Source organism: Ambystoma mexicanum, chromosome 2q (genome assembly GCF_040938575.1).
Source record: "Ambystoma mexicanum isolate Mex_15411 chromosome 2q, UKY_AmexF1_1, whole genome shotgun sequence".
Taxonomy (NCBI): Eukaryota; Metazoa; Chordata; class Amphibia; order Caudata; family Ambystomatidae; genus Ambystoma; species Ambystoma mexicanum.
The window spans coordinates 1445579618-1445592956 of NC_090924.1; positions in this window are offsets into that span (position 1 = coordinate 1445579618).

Below are 13339 nucleotides of genomic sequence, written 5' to 3' on the forward strand. Positions count from 1 at the left end.
CAAGCAACCATCTCAACCAATACTCTTTCACTTGCTAGTTGGAATACCAGAGGTTACTCTCATTTGCAGTGGAATTTAGATAATGGTTTAAATAGTTATGATATTGTGGCCCTACAAGAAACATGGTTATTAAATCCCCCCATATGGGACGATCATGAGATTAGTTTACTGCCAGCAGCGCATGGTGGTAAAGGTAGACCCACAGCCGGGTTGTTAGTAGCAGTGAAAGTGAGCAGGGGATTGAAAATTTTCCCCTGGCAAACACCAAATAAATTCATCCAATTGGTTAAGATTCTTTTCAACTCACAGACATATGCACTTATTAATCTTTATAGAAACCCGGTAGGCATCACTGATGATAGCTTTTATGATGCCCTTTCCTGTATTTTCGAACTTATCTCAAATCAAATTAATGTCTCTGGAATATTGTTAATGGTTGATTTGAATTTTTCCTGTTTTCATTCGAATAAGAGGAACTGGATTCGAGAAGGTGCAAGATGGAATTCCTTTATGGAAGATCATGGTTTAAAGTTGGTAAATGGTGCAATCACAGGTGATATTCCACCTATGAATACCTGGGAAAGAGGCTCCTCCAAATCTACCATCGACTATATCTTTGTATCTAATTCCATATTTACGAACATTAGCAAATTTGTTATAATCAAACAGACATCCAGTGATCACCACCTCTTAGCCTTATTCTGGGCAGTGGAAAGTGATGATCACACGAAAACTGCAGTGTACTATAAACATACTCTATCCGTTAACAATGGCAGAAATCGATTCAAATGGTCTGCCAACAAATTACTAGCCTTGAATGATGCTATTTTAAGAAATCAAAGCTCACATAAGCCTGGTTCTTATATAGATATCTTAAGCACTTTCGCAAATGTTTTTCCTGCTCGTAGTAAACCAGTTAAAAGACATGCTCATGGCTTTGATCTAGCCCTCTGTGAACGCAAGAAAGCCTACAGAAGAGAGATCAGAATTTATCAGAAATTACCCATAATTGATGGAATTAAGGCAGTTAAAATTGCTTCTTCGAGATATCAAATAGATAGTGAATGCTTTCTATCAGCTTGCCATGGTAAAAATTCAGCCTTAATCTGGGAGCTGCTGAATAAATGTAACATCTCATCCCAAGCCCATGTGCAGTTTAACGGCGTATCTGAATCGATGTGGGTTACACATTTTTCATCCTTATACGACGACCCTATGATGAACCACTATACCCACAATAGTAACATTGTAAACAGTTGGTCTTTACATTGTACAAAATTTGCTATTCAAGCCTTCATCAAAGCCTCTTCATCATCGAGAGCGGCAGGCCTGGATGGGCTGACCAATGTAATGCTCAAACAAAACATAACAGAGTGGGCACTAATCTTGAATAATACTTTTCATCATATATTACAAACTAAAAATATTCCGCAATCATGGCGTTCTTCTGTAATCACTCCGGTCTATAAAAAAGGTGATCAAACGAACCCTAAAAATTATCGTCCAATAACGTTACTAGACGTGCCAGGAAATTTTTTTTGTAGACTGGTGCGAAGAGATTTTAATGCTTGGTCAAATAAAGTAAATCAACGTGACCCAGCACAGACTGGATTCGTGGCAGGGCTAGCCACGGGCGTTAATTTAATTACTTTAAATGCTATAACACAACAAGCAATTCATAAGAAGCAAGCCAGATATTTTGCATTTGTAGATCTTCATTCCGCATTTGATTCGGTCTCAAGACCAAAACGGACTGCCCATCTACTCTTATTGACATTATATTTGCCCTCCACTCACAAACCAAGGTTTATGTAAGGCTAAACTCTGAGGGGCTTCTATCAACCCCAATTCCAACGTATAGAGGGCTGAAACAGGGGTGCATTTTAGCGGCTGCCTTATTCAATTTTTTCATTAATGATGTACGTGACATTTTTTGCAAAGTAATTGCTGATGCTCCTAAATTGAACAATGTAAAAATCTGTGCATTATGGTATGCGCACGATCTTGTGTCGGTATCAAAAACTTCAAGTGGTTTACACAATCTCCTGTCAGCTCTATGCTCTTATTTCAAAGAAAATGAATTAGTAGTAAACACGAGTAAAACACAAATTGTTGCGTATGTTCCTAAAGGCTCACGCAACCACTTAATGAACTGGCAGATCAAGGGGACCCCCTTACAGACGGTACCAAATTATGTTTATTTGGGCCTTATCTTTGAGGGCAGCCCAACTTTAGACTAACACCTAAATAAAATTAAGCAGAAGTTAACAACGGCAATTTGTCAGACACGAGTAATCACTTCTAAATATGGTAAATTTTCCATCAAAGCGGCCATTACTTATTGGGACCAGAATGTTGTAGCAACCATCCTTTATGGTCTGGAAACACTAATTGTCCCCCTAGGGTTTCTGAATCTATTGGAAGCCAAGATTTGCCGTGCAATTTTAAATTTACCTCAATGTATTCCATGTGTGTTAATAAGATATGAATTGGGAATAATTTCTCTAAGTGCATTATATAACTGGCGCCTATGTGCCTTATTTCGCAAATGTTTATTATCTACATATGGTGACTCTACATTATCCACCATTTCAAGTTACCTGCTCAATTCTACAGATTTGTTTCCGAAATACTGGTCTACGGAAATACTAACAATCATGGTGCATGCCGACATTTCACTTGAACTTCTTATTGCTCATCCAGAGCTTGCGAAGAAGAAGGTGTATATGATGGACTGGATTGACACCAGAACTCAGTGTCTAACCTATGAAGACTTTGATCCTACAATCTTTGGTCCAAAACGTTTTAAAAACATTGCGTCCTATTTATGCTTAGCACCATCTGCTGCTTTAAGAACTGCCATTCTTCGGTTGAGGTTTAACATCTGGCCCACCCGTGAGGTCAAAACAAGAAGGAAACAAATCTCCTCTGACCTTAACTGGTGTTGGTTCTGTAAAAATGTTATGATTGTAGAATCTCTTCAACACTTAATATTGGAATGTCCAGCACTTAGTACCTTAAGAAAATTGCACTTTGTTAATCATTTTGCATACTTTGCACAACTTGATCCAAAAAATAGATGGGTCGCCTTGGCTGCCACTGAATGTATGAGTATAAGAATTGCAACGATTAATTTTTTACAGGCCTTGAACCTAGAATGATGATTATTGTACAGTATGTTATGAATTTATATGGTTTTCTTAACTAGATTTTATGCTTATGAATTTTTCTAATCTGTATAAATTGAAAAGTTGATGTAATTTCAACTATATTCAATAAATAAAATAAAAATTAAAAAAAAATTGAGACCTATGAACAGATCCCTTAGGGTGCAGTTAAATCAAGCTCCATTCATCTCCTTACATTCTTGCAGAGAGCCACCCTCTCTCTGTTCCAAACACCACCTCCTTTGACCAAGACCGAGGAACCAAGGTCCTTTTCAACTTGTTTGGGCTTGGCAAATAGTAATGCTCCTTTGCGTACCTTGGTGGGAAGTTTGACCTTAATCCAGTCACCCTCCCCAAGTCTGAAATCTCTGCAAGCATGCTTTTGATCATACCACTCTTTAGATCTGACTCCAGACTCAAATATTCTCCCCCTCACCTTCTCCAGATCCACTCCTACTAACTTAGATATGCCCATCCAGCCAGGACATATGTGTGAATTAGGTTTTCTCCCCCTTAGTACTTCAAACGGAGACACACTGTGATGCTTTGGGGAGCTAGTCTGTATTGAAATGTTCTTATCCAATCACCACCAGTGGCTACAGCAATCCTAATGGCATCCATGAGCGTCCGGTTGAAGCAGTCTACACATCCATTGGTCTGGGGGTGATATAAAGACGTGTTCACTTGTTCTATTCCATGACTACTCAAAAACTCTTTAAATTCCCTGGACACCAATTGGGAGCCATTATCAGACAGACACTTTCTGGGAAATCCTTCTCTCCAAAACAACTGTTCCATACATTTTACAATACTGCTGCTAGAAATGTCCTTTGATAGGAGTTCCATAACCACTAACACATAGCTGTCTCTTCCACATCTAATATTAAATGGACCCAACAAATCTAGAGCAATTTCGTCCCATGGAACCCTAGGGGACTTCCTCACAGTTATAGGCACTTTCTGTACCCTGAGTCCTTTATCTCCTTCAATACAATCACTACAATCATTGACCTGTTCCTCCGTATCTTTGTCAACACCAGGCCACCAGAACTCTGACCTCACCAAACCTTTAGTTCTGGCAAGCCCTAAGTGTCCAACATGGGCTAAATCTATTATTAGTTTTCTCATCTTGAAAGGTACCACCATTTGATGTTCCCTATGCAAGTATAACCATTTTTGACCCATAGTTCTTCCTTCACTTTAGCAAATCCACATAGATCACCATTGTAGTTCTTTATTTTACCCTCCATCACCAAAGACAGTAATGTTTGGTAAGTGGCATCTCCAGCACAAGCAGTATACCAATCATGCTTCTTTAATGTCTCTTTAATGGAATATCTCCACATTCTCCTCATAACTTGAATGGCAATCCCCAATTTGACATTCGCTCTGCACTGATCTGGATAAGGCATTAGCAACTACATTGGTCTCACCACTCACATGAAGCATAGTAAACTGTAGACCTTACAACAAAGTCACCCACTTCATGATGCGCCTGGACACTCCTTACAGACCACATTTGTTGAAAATCCCAACTAAAGGCTTATGGTCATTACAAATTGTGAACTCCCTGCCCCAAAGAAACCTTTTAAACTTTTCCACTTACCAGACACACGGTAGTGCCTCCTTTACTACCACCGAGTATCTACTTTCGGGTCCCTTGAGTGACCTAGATGCAAATGCAACTGTGTGCAGACCAAATTGATCCTCCTGCATCAAGACAGCACCAATGTCATAGTCATTGGCATCCACGAAGAGCAGCATACATTTCTCTTCCTCAAAAGTCTTCAAAATAGGGGCATTTAATAATGGAATTCTTACTTTTTTCAAATTCTTCCTTACATAGATCATTCCACTTAAAAGTAACTCCCTTGCGAGTAAGCACTCTCATGTTTCTTGACATATCAGACAGACCTCTAATAAATTTGCCATAAAATTCTACTAGGCCAAGGAAAGACAACACATCTCCCTTCGATTTAGGTGCCTCCATCCTACTTATAGTTTCTATGGCTTCCTCTTTGGGTTTGACACCCTCCCCTGTAATTTCATCCCCTAGATACACCACTTTGTCAGCCTTGAATATGCACTCCTCCAAGGCCACTGTGAGACCTGCTTCTTTCAATATCTCTAAGACTCTCTCTATATTCTTATCATGTTCAATCTCATCGCTCCCACACACCAGCATATCGTATTGGTAGCACATCACACCTCTCTCACCTCCAAGCAACCTGTACATTATACTTTGAAAAACACTTGCTGCAGAAACTAACCCAAACGGCATGTGAACACATTTAAATAACCCTATTGGAGCATTAAACGCTGTAAGATCCCTAGAGTCAGGATGCAACTCTACTTGATGGTATGCGGATTTTAAGTCAAGAATGGAGAACACTTTGGAACCAGATACGCCAACCAGCAGGTCATCTATCCTGGGTAAGGGAAATCTATCGGCCACCACAATACTATTCAAATGTCTGAGATCGATTCATAATCTCAAAGACCCATTGGTTTTCTTGACTACCACTATGGGACTTACCCACTCTGAAGAGTCAATCTTCGCAATCACTCCCTCACTCTACATTCTCTTCAATTCTGTTTCTACACCTTCTCTAAGAGCCAGAGGAATAGTATGCAGCTTAGCAATTTTCTGAATAGCACCTCTTTTTAACTGGATTTTATGCACAAACCCCTTCAAGCATCCTATCTTATCGGGCGTGGCATTGTCTTGTGCCCCAGTGGCGCTCATAGTGGTGTTCACGGTGGTGCCTTCACTGTTCACCACCAACACCTGTTCAGGATGGCTTGCCTCAAGCCCTATCCTTAGTTCCGCTTGGTCACTCCAAGAAAGAAGTTCCCCACCACTATTGGCAAAATACACAGTCCCTGTAGATTTCCTGTCTTTAAACTGCAGTTCAGCCTCAAAACAGCCAATGATCTCTATGGGCACATCTCCATAAGCATTCGCTCTGACAGTATTTTCCCATAACGTACAGCATTCAAACTTTTCTTTCCACACTTGTACACGTATCAAAGTGTAGTCTGCTCCACTATCCATGAACATCGAAACTGGCTCTCCTCCAATTATCACAGTGGCATACGTTTTTTTTCTTTACCTTACCATCAATGGTATTTACAGAAAACACTACCTCTCTGCCAATTTCACTTTATGGATCATCCTCATGCTCCACACTGACCTCATTCCCCTGACCAGTGTTTTCATTATAATTCCTACAACATCTGGCGATGTGTCCTCTCATACCACAATCATTGCATATAAGGTGAATCACAAAGCATTCTTTATCAGATGCCAAATGTGACAGGCTCCCACATCTGTAACACCTCCTTCCTGGAGGACCCTTAGAATAACCAGATTCTCTAACATTCCTAAAGACATTGGTTTCTTTAGACAATCCTTTGGTATCCCTAGCAGCTGACCATTGCTGGCCCAAAGTTTTACTAGCTGGACATTTCCGACTTTCAAGTCTCCTGCCCATCTGTGCAGTGCGCCTTGGGGGTCCTGTGGTATGTCTCTGCATCACTTTGGATACCTTCTGGATAGCTACTTTTCTGTCCTCTGACTTGGGTTTTTCAACAGATAGAATGTCAGCCTGAAGTAGTTTTATGCACCTATCTGTATGCTCTATAGTCTTTGCAATTTCGATTGCCCTGTCCAATGAAGGATTCCTTTCCTTCCACAATTCCTTCCTGATGTTGTCATTGGAGCATTTAATCATTAACTGATCCCTTACATGCTCATCCTGACAATGATCAAACCTACACTTAACTGCCAAGCCTCTGAAGGCTGTAACAAAATCTTCAATGCTCTCTCCACACTTCTGGCTTCTTGTCACAAACTTGTACCGTTCCAGAATTATGTTCTCCTCAATACAGTAATTTTTATCCAATTTCGCTAATGTCCTCTCATAAGGGCCTCCCTCGGGTATATCTAGGGGTTCTGGAAATTTCTTTAAAACCTCTTGCCTTGCGGTCCCCAAACAATGAAACAGCAAAGCTTCCTTGCGCTCATTAGAAAAGTTAGCCCCAAAAACTGCAAGTGCATACATTTGAAAACCTTCCTTCCCGTCTAACCAACGCACCTTAGGTTCACCTGGTGTGGGCAGAAATAAAATCAGAGCAGGTACGTTAGCCATGCCCACACAGGATAAAGTCACCTCACCCGATCCCTTTGCACAGTGGAACACCCTCTCAAAATTGCAGACACATCCAGGAATGCATCCCTTCAAGATTACTTAAGAAATCAGGGGCTCTCATACCCTACATCCACTCACTCGTGGGATTCCTCCTATTAAAAGGAAGGCTGCTAGGAAACGTTCCGTAAAGCGAGCCGCACTCACCAAGCTTCGCAAGCAAACACTTATTGTGCTTGCGGTGGCCAGAGAGCAGTATTATGACACAGGCAAAAGATGGTTGTGACGTCACAGGGTCCCTTCCTCTAGGGACGTGCTAACGTGTGGCTGTAAATGAAGCAACCATCGGGAAAAAGTAAGATGGCCACGACGTCCTAAGGTCCTTTCCTCAGGACCGCGGTGACGTGCTGCCGTGTCCGGGTGAGAAACAAACAAGTTTGACGTGGAATCCTCTTCTCTGGATACGCAGACTCAAAAGTAAACAACGAAGCGTGCGGTGAGCTCACGCTATTCATTCCGATGTGGGCTAATGTACAAAATCAGGTACATTTACCGTTGCTCTTGGAGTCGGAAGACAGTGTGCAAGTGTAGCACTATACACAGCAAAGTCAATTAGAGACGTGGTTCCCGCAGTCAGCTCCGAACCACTGTCGGGTCCTCTCCTCCCCTTCCGACTCCTTTCCAGCTGTGCCTTCATGCCTCCCCACGCTCTGTGGAGATCTCCTCAGTTCACCAGTCCAGCAATTGGAGCACTATCAGATGTATCACGCTCCGAGTCACCACTCAAAAGTGGGCACGGTCCAACTTTCCACTGGTCGTATGTGCCATCTCCTGAGGTTCGCCAGGGGCCGTCTCTCCCTGGGCCAGTCCTCGTCACCAATGTAAGATGCAGAAACATACCCAGAAACGTTGTAGCAGTTCAACTCTCTTTATTGTAGATTGATTTGTTCCAGGGAGAATGGCCCCCAGCCAGGGACCTCACAACTGTCCTCCTCTCTTCCACCTGCTCCAACCCTCCGCCACTCTAGAACCGAGAACTATAACATAAAGATCCCAGTCAGGTTCCACAGTAGCTAGGATACTAGATGCACAGAGGATGCATGACAAACAACAACACAGAGTAGATGGCTGTGTCCCATGTGTGACACTCAGCTCCTCCTAACAAGACCCCAGCAACACAATCTAACGGTCCTTCAAACCTCAATGTCAGGATTATTGTAGTCGATGCTGCCACCAAAACTGTTTCAAGACATAGGGCCTCATTACACGGAAGGCGGTAATCCAGGGTGCTATTAGCACCCTGGACCATGCCGGTAAATTACCGGCACCGCCTTGGTGGAAAGGGGATTTACCGCCCCATTCCAAGGTTGGAGGGGCGGTAAATCCCCCTTCCGCCATTGCCCTTCCCCATTCCCATTTCTGCCCCGTAGGGCTCTATGGGAATGGGGAAGGCGCTAATTACGGCACCGCAATTTTGCGGTGCCGTAATTAGCTCCGAGGTCCCTTAGCGGGTTGGTTTTTAACGCCTGCAAGAAGCAGGCGTTAATTCCTCCAACCCGCAAAGGGACCTCGTAGTACGGCGGTAAGGGTTAATGGTCACCGTTGCCATTAACAGTGACCGTTAACCCTTACCGCCGTCCGTGTAATGAGGCCCATACTCTTAATGAGGTGTATCAAAGCAGCCTGGTAGGCCACAAGGGGTACGTCCTAATCAACCTCAATTGGCAGTTCATAAAGTGACATATATATTTAATGGCCAGAAGTCTCTGGTAAAACAAAGGATTCAAGAGGTTGAAGGTGCAGATACTTTCAGCTCTCAGAACTCAGATGCGTTGAAGTCCACTGGGAGAGCAGATATCAATGCGTCGATTTGCCTGATCCTAAAACAGACGGATAAATGGAAGCGAGACAAAGCCGACATAGGAGTTTTGCCTATAAAACTGAACCCAAAATTTACTGCGGCACAAGCTTATAAGCAAGATCACAACACAAGCCAAGCTCAAGATACACGAGTGAAACAAAGAAATGTGCTGAGTAAACTTCGGCTGGAAAATATTGCTTGGAGAAAAAATGAAACAAATCTGAATAGGCACAACTTAATTAAATTGTTGCATTGTGTCCCGACGCTGAGTACAATAATATCTCAATTGTGGAATATGTCTCCGAATGTAGATCTGATTGTGTATTTCTACACGTTAATTCAGCACTGATTGGGAACACTCTGATGTCTGCTAGCCAAGACTTGCTATCTTTTGGGTATGAGTTAACATTGTTTTCGACGCATCTTCCAGTAAACTTCAACCGGCTCAAAGGATTTCAAACAAGTAATGTTAACAGACGCATAGCACTCACAGACAAGATCATAGAGAGCGATTGTCGAAGCATCAAGCAAAACCTAAGTGAAACCTCCCCTCGAAGAAAATCAGGCCCGACAAGGAATCAGCAATCGGGTGATCATTAGCAACAAAACCTTGATAGCCATCAGAACGGTTTGTTACTATCAAGGAACACTCGCGGATTTAAACTTCTATTCTGTGAAATAGAGATTAGAAAAAAATGCTATTCATTTATTTGTCTTTAAGAGACATGGCTGCGCGACATCCTTTTAAGTGATGGATATATACAATCTTGATAAATGCTGCTGGCAAAAATGAGACTTGACGTCCATTTTCATGTCTGATTACGATGATTTAAAAAAAACACTAGCTGTGATGTTGTAAGATCATCAAACACAAACCTGTATGTACGAGCAACTGTGCTTCATGCTAATCGGCAACAAAATCAAGGATTGGACTACCTTCTCATCGTAAATGTTTATTGGAACCCGGTTAAGATTCCAAGTATGAAATTCATTAATTCGGTAACAGCAATAATTGATGAATGCATTCTCGAGTTTAACAACATCCACATCCTAGTATGTGGAGATATGAATTTATCATGGTTTAATCAGCACGTCCAAAGATCGACCTAAATACCTTACAGTTTAATCAAATGCATCAACGTGCTAACTGATGGGAGGATGAATTGCTCACAAGGAATTGTGAAATGCGAAATGGTCAGCTCTTTGGGGACATTCTGGTTAGACCCACGTGAACTTGTGCGGATTGTCATAAAACTCTTGACTATATCTGGGTCTCAGCGAATTTGTCATCAACAGAGTGACCACAATGCTGTGGTTGTGTTGTGGCAAACTGACTCCTCCTTATCCACCAAAAGATACAGCTGCAAGTTGCTGGTGAATCAAGGTCCAAACTGGTTAAACCTGAATCAAATTGTGATTATGGAGGTGCAACAAAAAGTTGCCACACAATGTGACTGTACAAGTACTGTCCCAGATTATGCCCCTCTGCTGGACCAATATAAGTCAGCTCAAAGTGGATTTAAATTTGTCCAACAGTGGAACAAATATCCATTTAGTATGAGGCTGGCAGTGGAAAAAAAGAAAATGGAAAAAGACATTAGAGCTTAAAAGTGAACATCATGAACAAAACTAAACTCGCCATAAAACCGCGTCGCCAAAAATACCGGAACTATCTCGTTTAAACAACTTTGAGATCAAGAAAGGGCGGAGGAAATGCTGAAATCAGCATTGAGCACTAATGTAAGCGCAGCTGCTAGGTGAATCACTATTCAACAGTGTTTAAATCAAGTTCCATTGAAGGTATCAAGGACTTTGACACAGGGCCTTCTTCATGGATGTTAGCAGTCAGCGAGGAGGACATATTGAATGCAATCGTAAAGTCTAGCGCCGCTGATGGTTTGTCTAACATCATGCTGAAAAAGCACAAAGAGCAGTGGACGGTATTCATAAGCTTACTCTCTGCCCAGATTTCTACGACAACACAAATTCCTTCACCCTGGCAATCAGCGGTAGTTGTTCCTATATTTAAGAAAGAAGTGCAAACTGATCCCAACAACTACCGTCTGATTGCTCTTCTTGACGTCATTGGAAAGATGTTTGCTTCATTTTAACAGACTGTCAAAATGAGCTGAAGACGCTGGTATCTTAGATTGCAAACAAACTGGATTTACAAAAGGAGTCAGCGTTGAGGTGAATTTAATGTTGTTAAATCTGATTAAGTTAGAGGCTATTAAAGAGAAGACAAATGTATTCATTGCCTTTTTTGACCTATGCCAGGCACTTGACAGTGTGAATAGAGAAACACTTTGAGCAACACTTTGGTTGAAGCTTGAGAACTGGAACTCTCCTGCAGAGATTCTACAACCAATAAAATTGTAACACTCTAAAATATCAATAAGAATCGGACTAAATGCAGAGGGAAATCTCACTTACAAAATTCCGACGGAATCAGGAATCAAGCAAGGGTGCCCATTAGCCTCATTATTCTTTAAGCTCTATCTGGCAGATCTACCATTGGCATTTGTAACCTGCAATGCATTTTCAACGAAACTCAACGGTCAACAACTTACCTCGGCAATCTATGTGGACGACCTAGTGTTGTTGGACACTACTCAGATAGGTCTCCTGCGCCTTCTGAATCACCTGGTGATGTACTTGTGAACAAAATAATCTGCAGCTCAATGTGCAAAAGTCAAAAGTTATGTCATTTGGAAACAAACTCGGAAAAAGAGGAAACCAATTCAAATTGTGTGCAGTAGATCAATACTTAGAGAAAATAACGTCTTTTTGATATCTGGTCATTTAAATCCATTACAAAATCTAATTGGATTTTGGATTAAAAAAATCGAATGAAAAAACTAACACTCTAAGACATGAAGTTAAACGCAGACTATGGGAAATTTGCCATCAAACCAGTCTTAATGTTTTACCACCAGCAAGTGCTGGCAACAATGACATTTGGGAGCGAAGCAGGACTAAATATTGCCAGTTCTGTGTGGGATGCTTTGGAGGGTCAATTTTGGCGAAGAGTCTTGCGTCTACCAAGATGTGTGCCTATTGAGTCCATACGATATGAACTTGGGCTTCAGTCCATGTCGGCAATGGTGTTGTGGAAATCTATGTCAATGTGAACAAAATTGTTACTACCACAACCAAAACCTGCATATAAAATGTTTGACTCATCAGCCGAAAGATCCCCTAAAGGTCTGTTGAAGGAATGGTCCTCAAGGATTCTTGTTCAATTGTCCAATACTAATATCGCCACAGAAACGCTGCTACATAATCTGTGTGTTGCAAATAAAAAACAAGCTTTCTGGGGCTGGATTGTAACATAAACTAAAAGAGCATCTCATTCGTTGACACTAAACCTGGGGTGTGAAGCTAGAGGTGTGACTATAGCTACTAGATACCTGGAAAAGTTTCCTAGCAGGTATCATAGAGACCAATTCCTATGACTGTGTTTAAATCTCTATCACACGAAGGAGATCCTGTTTCAGAGACACTGTCCATGGACCTTGAACAATATATGTCAATTATGTGGTCTAGCTTTTGAATGGATTAAACATCTGGTAATCGCCTGTCTACATCTGAGACTTAAGCAGAGCTTGTTTTTGGTGAAATTTGCTCCCGAAAATGACGATTTAGAGTCATGGTGGTGGACAATCCTGTCTGGTCCAAAAAAAAAAATCTAACTAGTGCAGTTATAGATTATCTTGATAATGTACTCAAGATGTAATGTAGTAAGCGAAAGACCATCTTATAGACTCACAAGAGGGTTTTTGACGATGAAAGTGAAATGGAAATGTAATATGAAGTTTGTAATAAACTAAAAAGTTTACTAATAAAAAATAAAAAAAAGTTGTTATGATCACATCTCACTGCCGTACACACTGGGCTTCATTACTAGTATGGAGGTAGCCATGCCACTTTTAGATCATGTATTACTAGTGGCCAGGCTCGGAGATGTCGCCCATTGCTCCACCTCGACATCCAATTGCATTGCCTAATTTTTAGGCCCTCGCATTGTGCAGGCAAGTGTTGGGAATGCATATTCCTCTCCCATCACCAAACTTGCGGTGTCCCAGAGGGTTCCTGTTTTTCGCTGCTATTGTTTAGTATCTATTTCCGGCCTTTGCTTGACTTGTTGAACAGCCTGGGTGTCC